The sequence below is a fragment of the Rana temporaria genome, chromosome 2 (genome assembly GCF_905171775.1).
Source record: "Rana temporaria chromosome 2, aRanTem1.1, whole genome shotgun sequence".
NCBI lineage: Eukaryota > Metazoa > Chordata > Amphibia > Anura > Ranidae > Rana > Rana temporaria.
The window spans coordinates 19,555,384-19,564,356 of NC_053490.1; positions in this window are offsets into that span (position 1 = coordinate 19,555,384).

Consider the following 8,973-nt stretch of genomic DNA (forward strand, 5'->3'; position numbering starts at 1 on the left):
TGGGGCCTGACAGGGGGCCCTTGCTTTATTTGGTCTGGGGGCCCTGGGTGTTGTCAGTCCGCCCCTGCCGGCAAGTGTACCATAATGCTCTCCCTGTCAGGGACCGCCGCACGACAGGAGCTTCCTAGTTCCTGCCTATCATGACGTCATTCATAGGCTGGGATAGAAGAGGAGGAGTGCTGTTGCGACCTGCCGGGAGCGTCCAATACAGGGGGTGAGTGAGAGGCTGCACTGAAGTAGTTTATTAAAAAAATAAAAAAATTGGGGTAGGGGTTAATTAATCTACAATGATATTTGTTATATGCAGCATGGAGGGGGTTAATGTATTGCTATTGGTCACTGATGCATTTGTGACCAGTGGCAGTTAATTAACCTCTTTGTGCTGCATTAGCAGCAGTGGTGTCAGTGTTAATTAACCCCTTCATGCTGCCGCATAAAGGAGTTAATTAGTACTGACACTGGTGCCACTGCCACTAATGCAGCATAAAGGGGTTAATTATTTGCCACTGGTCACAAATGCATCAGTGACCAATAGCAATACATTAACCTCCTCCATGCTGCATATTCCAAATAGATTTTTTGTCCCCTACGTGATGAAAAAAATAACATAAGGAAAAAAGTTACGCCCCAGTACATAAACCCCACATATAAACGCATGCCTCAGGGGAGCCTACACGTGAAAGCGTTGATTGCGATGCACGTTACGTATTTCCATGCACGCCGTAATGAGAGCAACACAAGACCTCCTCCGTAACACTAAGCTGATACCTATAGGGGGATTTTGAAGCTTTGCCTATAGAAAATATAGGGCATTGAATTTTGCCGCCATTTCAAATTTGGGTAATCTTAATGCGTTTGCTTGCTCTAAATTTCACTTTAGTGTGTTTTTTTTCTTTACAGAAATTTTACGTTTCCTAGACCTTTGTGGTAATATTGTGTCACATAAAAAACGATTGCTATTTTATTGTCTAGGGTGTCTGCTTTCAGGAATTATATAATGTTTGGGGGTTTTGTGTAATCTTCAGGCCTAAAATGATTTTTTAAACATGTGTGCAAAAATGTCTCTGACTAAGAAAAAGTAAATTAACATGGATGACAGAAGTGGGAGTTGGGAGGAGGCAGGGAAGAGGGAGAGTGGGGCAAAGTTGCTCCACCATGGGCCTCTGGGCCAAAAGATGCCAGTCAGCCCCTGCCAGGGTATCTGGAGGGCCACATTGTCCTCCCCCCACTCTTGTGATTATGAAAAATCTTAGACTGTTTTCCTTGATCCATCACTTTTCCACGCCACTGCATTTGTGAAGAAGGCTTCAGGGTGCCCAAGAAAGTCCAGCAAGCGCCAGGACCGTCTCCTAAAGAGGATTCAGCTGCGGGATCGGAGTGCCAACAGTGCAGAGCTTGCTCAGGAATGGCAGCAGGCAGGTGTGAGCGCATCTGCACGCACAGTGAGGCGAAGACTTTTGGAAGAAGGCCTGGTGTCAAGAAGGGCAGCAAAGAAGCCACTTCTCTCTAAGAAGAACATCAGGGACAGATTGATCTTCTGCAGAAAATATGGTGAATGGACTGCTGAGGACTGGGGAAAAGTCATATTGTCCGATGAAGCCTCTTTCTGATTGTTTGGGGCATCCGGTAAAAAAAATTGTGCGGAGAAGAAAAGGTGAGCGCTACCATCAGTCCTGTGTCATGCCAACAGTAAAGCATCCTGAGACCATTCATGTGTGTGGTTGCTTCTCATCCAGTGCAGGAATTGGGGTGATCTGAGGTGTGAAGGTGGAATTGGAGAGATGTGAGGGGTGAAGGTGCAGGAATTGGGGAGATCTGAGGTGTGAAGGTGCAAGAATTGGGGTGATCTGAGGGGTGGAGGTGCAGGAATTGGGGTGATCTGAGGGGTGGAGGTGCAGGAATTGGGGAGATCTGAGGTGTGAAGGTGCAGGAATTGGGGTGATCTGAGGGGTGAAGGTGCAGGAATTGGGGTGATCTGAGGGGTGGAGGTGCAGGAATTGGGGAGATCTGAGGGGTGAAGGTGCAAGAATTGGGGTGATCTGAGGGGTGGAGGTGCAGGAATTGGGGTGATCTGAGGGGTGGAGGTGCAGGAATTGGGGTGATCTGAGGGGTGAAGGTGCAGGAATTGGGGTGATCTGAGGTGTGAAGGTGCAGGAATTGGGGAGATCTGAGGGGTGAAGGTGCAGGAATTGGGGAGATCTGAGGGGTGAAGGTGCAGGAATTGGGCTGATCTGAGGTGTGAAGGTGCAGGAATTGGGGTGATCTGAGGGGTGAAGGTGCAGGAATTGGGCTGATCTGAGGTGTGGATTTGCAGGAATTGGGGTGATCTGAGGGGTGAAGGTGCAGGAATTGGGGTGATCTGAGGGGTGAAGGTGCAGGAATTGGGGTGATCTGAGGGGTAAAGGTGCAGGAATTGGGGAGATCTGAGGGGTGGAGGTGCAGGAATTGGGGTGATCTGAGGTGTGAAGGTACAGGAATTGGGGAGATCTGAGGGGTGAAGGTGCAGGAATTGGGGTGATCTGAGGTGTGAAGGTGCAGGAATTGGGGAGATCTGAGGGGTGAAGGTGCAGGAATTGGGGTGATCTGAGGGGTGAAGGTGCAGGAATTGGGGTGATCTGAGGGGTAAAGGTGCAGGAATTGGGGAGATCTGAGGGGTGGAGGTGCAGGAATTGGGGTGATCTGAGGTGTGAAGGTACAGGAATTGGGGAGATCTGAGGTGTGAAGGTGCAGGAATTGGGGAGATCTGAGGGGTGGAGGTGCAGGAATTGGGGTGATCTGAGGGGTGAAGGTGCAGGAATTGGGGTGATCTGAGGGGTAAAGGTGCAGGAATTGGGGAGATCTGAGGTGTGGAGGTGCAGGAATTGGGGTGATCTGAGGGGCGGAGGTGCAGGAATTGGGGTGATCTGAGGTGTGAAGGTACAGGAATTGGGGAGATCTGAGGGGTGGAGGTGCAGGAATTGGGGTGATCTGAGGGGTGAAGGTGCAGGAATTGGGGTGATCTGAGGGGTAAAGGTGCAGGAATTGGGGAGATCTGAGGGGTGGAGGTGCAGGAATTGGGGTGATCTGAGGGGTGAAGGTGCAGGAATTGGGGTGATCTGAGGTGTGAAGGTGCAGGAATTGGGGAGATCTGAGGTGTGAAGGTGCAGGAATTGGGGAGATCTGAGGGGTGAAGGTGCAGGAATTGGGGTGATCTGAGGGGTGAAGGTGCAGGAATTGGGGAGATCTGAGGTGTGAAGGTGAAGGAATTGGGGAGATCTGAGGTGTGGAGGTGAAGGAATTGGGGAGATCTGAGGTGTGGAGGTGAAGGAATTGGGGTGATCTGAGGTGTGGAGGTGAAGGAATTGGGGAGATCTGAGGTGTGGAGGTGCAGGAATTGAGAGTGATGGATGCACAGGGGAGGCAGTCTGCCTCCTACCTACTTGATGGCTGTTTACCGGCACTGTCATCATTGTAGGGGCCCCAGAGCATTACTTTGCCCAGGGGCCCATGATGCTATTAAGACGACCCGGCATACTGGATGGTATCAGAACTCACAGGCAGCAGGCACTCTATCATGGCTCTGGCTGGCTCTGTCACAAAATATGGCTGCTGTGTGTTGATTTTGTTAACTTATTGGTCATAAGTGTCGGCACCCAGCAGCCATGTTATGTGACACGCTGTGACAGAGCCAGCCAGAGCCATGATAGAGTGCCCCCTGCCTGTGAGTTATTATAATGCTGATGATCTTAACCAGTTGTCGACTGCCCCATAGTAGATTTACTGCTACTTATCCGCTTGCCATATGACTATTTATGTCGACAGAATGGCATGGGCAGGCAGATTGGCATACAGGTACGTCCCTTTAAATCTGCCGCCCAGCAGGCGCGCGCGCCACCGGGGGCCCCCGCCGCGTGCCTTGTGAGTGGGGCCGCGGGTCTTGGGAACTCGATGTTCCCGGGAGGCCCGCGATTGTGGTCGGCAAGGGCAGAACTTGGGAATGCCTTTGTAAACAAGGCATTCCCGTATTCTGCCTAGTGACACTGTCACTGATGACCATTCCCTGTGATCGGCACCGGTCATCAGTGACATGTCACGTGTAGCCACGCCCCCTAACAGTAAGAATCACTTCCTAGGGAACACTTAAGCCCTGCAGCGCCACCTAGTGGTTAACCCCTTCACTGCCAGTGTTATTTTTACAGTAATCAGTGCATTTTTATAGCACTGATCTCTGTAAAAATTACAATGGTTCCAAAATTGTGTCAAAAGTGTCCGATGTGTCCGCCATAATGTCGCAGTCCTGATAAAAAAATCGCTGATCGCCGCTATTACTAGTAAAAAATAATTATTAATAAAAATGCCATAAAACATAGAAGCTATAACTTTTGCGCAAACCAATCAATAAACGCTTATTGCGATTTTACCAAAAATATGTAGAAGAATACGTATCGGCCTAAACTGTGGAAACATTTTTTTTTTATATATATATATTTTTTAGGGATATTTATTATAGCAAAAAGTAAAAAATATTGCATTTCTTTCAAATTTGTCGGTCTTTTTTTATTTATAGCGCAAAAAATAAAAATCGCAGAGGTGATCAAATACCACCAAAATAAAGCTCTATTTGTGGGGAAAAAAAGGACGCCAATTTTGTTTGGGAGACACCAAAGCGTCGCAGTGCTGATTCGCAAAAAGTGGCCTGATCTTTGACCACCAAATTTCTGGGTATCGGAGCCAATCAGCGGGTCCAGCAGACTCAATGTCCACTGGTACCCGCTGATCTTTATGTACAATGGCAGAACGGTGGTCTGCCTATGTAAACACGGCAGTTCGCCGCTCTGTCAGTATGGAAGACATTGATCCTGTGTTCCTGCAATGCATTTACAGCAACTGCACTTCCTTGTGCACTTTTAGGTGGATTCAGATAGGTTTACGCCGGCGTATTAGTAGATACGCCGTTGTAACTCTGAATCTACGCAATCGCAAATTTAAGCGTATTCTGGAAACCAGATACTCTTAAATTAGGCTCAGATACGAGCGGCGTAAGTCTCCTACGCCGTCGTATCTTAGGGTGCATATTTACGCTGGCCGCTAGGTGGCGCTTTCATTGAGTTCGGAGTAGAATATGCAAATGACTAGATATGCCGATTCAGAAACGTATGTGCGCCCGTCGCAATTAGTTACGCCGTTTACGTTAGAGATACGCCGGCGTAAAGATAAAGCTGCTCCCTAGGTGGCGCAGCCCATGCAAGGTATGGACGTCGGAACAGGCCTATCTTGTCATGTTACATGATATTATTTTTATTATGTACTGTCTCTTTAATCCCTATCTAGTTTGACTCTTGTGGCATTCCTTAGTTTGCATGCTGCTCAGTCTCCTCCCCCTCTTTTCTGTATCAGTCATTTCAATGCTGTACTTCATGTGACCTGTATGTTTCTTCTACCTGCATGGAAGAATCGTTCTTTTACCTGTTGTAACTTGCATTCTACGGATCATACGACGAATAAACATCGCCAGATCTTCTTTCATGTGAGTTGTGACTGAGTAAGCTATCTGGAAAGGTGATTTGGGATGGATAATCTCTTCAGGGCAATGAGCTCCATGTGCTACTGAAAAATACATTCATAGCCTTTGTAGCCGATTCAGAATAGTAAAAGAACGTATCCAGCAGCCTGCACAGAGATAACTGCGTCACAGAACAGATCATAGTGAAGTGTAACTGTGTGTATTGCATGAGAATTCTGCATACAACCCCAGCACAGCTTGTTACAGCTCCTCACAGTATACAGACACTCTTCACTGCTACAGTCAAGCCTGTGTACTGCAGGCCATCATGAGTGGAAAGGGCTCAGTGTGTGATGAAACACCACAGCATGCACCACACAGAGAAAGCCAGGATGAGGACCCAGAGTTCACTGCATTGACCAAACGCTCTGTGAAACCCACTTGGAAGGTTAAAGAGAACTATGAATCCATGAGAACTGAACTAGCAACCAGTTTGAAGCAGATTTGGGATAAAATCCTCACCCACATTGATGTGATTTCATGTCCCAGCCATGAGGTACTGCAACTAGAGGGCGCCATAAAGCATCTCTCTGCCTCATACGAACTGTACCAGACTACAAGCAAGAAATATAAAACTATTCTGCAAAGCATCAACACTGAGGAGTCCTTAGAGCAACTAAACAATGCCCAGCTTCTTAATGAGGAAAGAGAAAGCTTTATCCAGCGAACTAAAGCAAAGGCAGAAGCAAAATTAATGCTGCCACGGGACACTGTATCTCACAAATCTGTATCCACCAGACGTTCTAAAGGTTCCTCTAGATCCCGAAGTTCAAGGCACTCAACGCTTAGTGAACAGCTAATAAATGCCCGCGCCGAAGCAGAGGCTATCAAGGTACGGGCCGCATATGCAAAAAGAGAGCAGAAATGGAAACCGAGGCAGCGCATCAAAAGGCAGTAATGGAAACCGAGGCAGCGCATCAAAAGGCAGCAATAGAAGCTCAAACGGCACGTCAAAGGGCAGCAATTGAAGCTTTAAAGGAACAGAGCAACTACGAGGCAGCTGCAGCAAAACTAAAGGTTTTGGAACAAGCTATCGGTGCAGATGAAGATGCTAGCGAAAGGGTCAGCGTCAAGGCAGATGTAGAAGATCCTTTTGAACGCACTAAGAACTATGTTCTAAACCACAGCAGTGAACACTCAATTACCTCCACGTTTCACGGCAACGCAAGGACTTCACCACATCATCAGGTAAAAGCTGTTCCAGCCACTTCCTACATGCAAACCCACCCCAGTGCAGCTCCCGACTGTCATGCTGATCCCGCATATGTCACAAAACGGCACACTAATCCGCAAGCAAGTCGCCAGCCTCCTGCTAACAGTACTGTTCCAGACCTTCACCCAACAATTCAGCTGAATGCCCTTGCTGCACCATATCTTCCCACGTCTCTTTGCAACGATACCATAAACAATGCTATCCACAACAATCAACCAGCAACCTCCTATGTAAAGTCAGAGGCAACAGAGGTAGTAAAGTACTTACTTCGACATGAGCTCGCCAAGTCAGGCCTAGTAAACTTCGACGACCATCCTGAAAATTATAGAAGCTGGAAAGCCGCTTTCAAAACTACATTAGGCGGTATCGGTTTTACTGCCGATCGTGAGCTGGATCTGCTGATCGGGTTGCTTGGCCCACAGTCAACAGAACGTGTCAAGAGCCTCAGGTCAGTTTACATCGACAATCCAACTGCAGGTCTCACCGCAGCATGGGAGCGTCTAGAACAGACTTACGGTAGTCCTGAAGCCATAGAGAATGCATTGCTCAAACGATTGGAAAATTTCCCAAGGATATCTGGTAAGGACAATATAGAGTTCCAGAGACTCAGCGACCTTCTTCTCGAAGTCCAGCTTGCCAAAACTGACCCTAAGCTACCTGGCCTCAGTTACCTGGACACTGCTCGAGGAGTTAACCCTATCGTTTGCAAGCTTCCGCATGGCCTACAAGAAAAGTGGATCCAAGTTGGGTCATCATACAAACGGGAAAACAAGGTTTCCTTTCCCCCGTTCTCCTACTTCTGCAACTTCGTCAGGAACATTGCTGACACCAAGAACGATCCTAGTTTTGCATTCAGCGAGTTCAATACTCCCTCACCTAAAGGTGACAACCTACATACTAGCTACAGGAACCGCAGAGGTCCCGTGTCTGTTAGGAAGACAGACATTATTCCCACTCCCGCCCCAAACAAGAGCGGCAAGATCGAAAACCCAAACCGATTATGTCCCATCCACAAGAAGCCTCATCCCCTCAAAAAATGTATCGGTTTCAGAAAGAAGCCCCTACAAGAACGAAAGGAACTCCTAAAGACTTTTGGGGTATGTTATAGATGCTGTGCTTCCACCGATCACTTTGCCAAGGAATGTAAAACTCCTATCAAGTGCATAGAGTGCGGTTCCGAGGACCACGTGCAAGCACTCCATCCCCTTGAGTCCAATCCTTCACAACATGCAGACCTTCCTCCTGGGCAGAACCACAGCGGGAAGAGTACAGATCACGTATCTAATTCCACCATGGTATTTTCTTCGTGCACTGAAGTCTGTGGGGAAGACCACTGTGACAAATCTTGCGCTAAAATATGCCTAGTGAATATTCATCACAAGGATCAGCCAGAAAAGACTTTAAGGGTGTATGCTATCTTAGACGATCAAAGCAATCGATCGCTTGCACGATCCGAACTGTTCGATCTATTTTGCACAAAAGGAGAGGTTCACCCTTACACATTAGGCACTTGTAGTGGAACTACAGAGGTTTTTGGAAGAAGGGCTCATGGATTTATTGTGTCCTCCCTAGAAAATAACCTACAATTACCCTTACCTACACTTGTAGAGTGTAACCAGATACCAGCCAACAAAGAAGAAATACCTACACCAGAAGTTGCCTTCTACCACCCTCATCTAAGGTCAATAGCCAGTGAAATCCCACCACTTGACAAAGATGCTAAAATCCTTCTTCTGCTGGGAAGAGATATTCTAAGGATCCACAAGGTACACAGGCAGGTCAGCGGACCTCCAGAGGCCCCATTCGCCCAGTACCTGGACTTAGGCTGGGTCATCATAGGCAACGTCTGTATAGGCAAAATGAAAAGGCCTACTAACATTTCTTCATTCAAGACAAATGTATTGCCAAATGGTCGTAATACTCACTTTGAGCCATGCCCACATCACTACTGGGTAAAGGAGAAGGTAACTAGCTGCAAGTTGCGACATTGCAACGCAAACCTTTCCCGCACCTACGATGACAGCTTTGGTTCTACAGTTTTCAACGTAAGCAGTGAAGACGACAAGTTGGCTCCTTCGGCAGAAGACAAAGAATTCCTTAAAGTAATGGACAATGAGTTCTTTCAGGAAGATTCCAATAGCTGGGTAGCACCCCTACCCTTTCGCCTCCCGAGAGAGAAGCTACCAAACAATCTACATCAAGCAGTCAAAAGATTCTC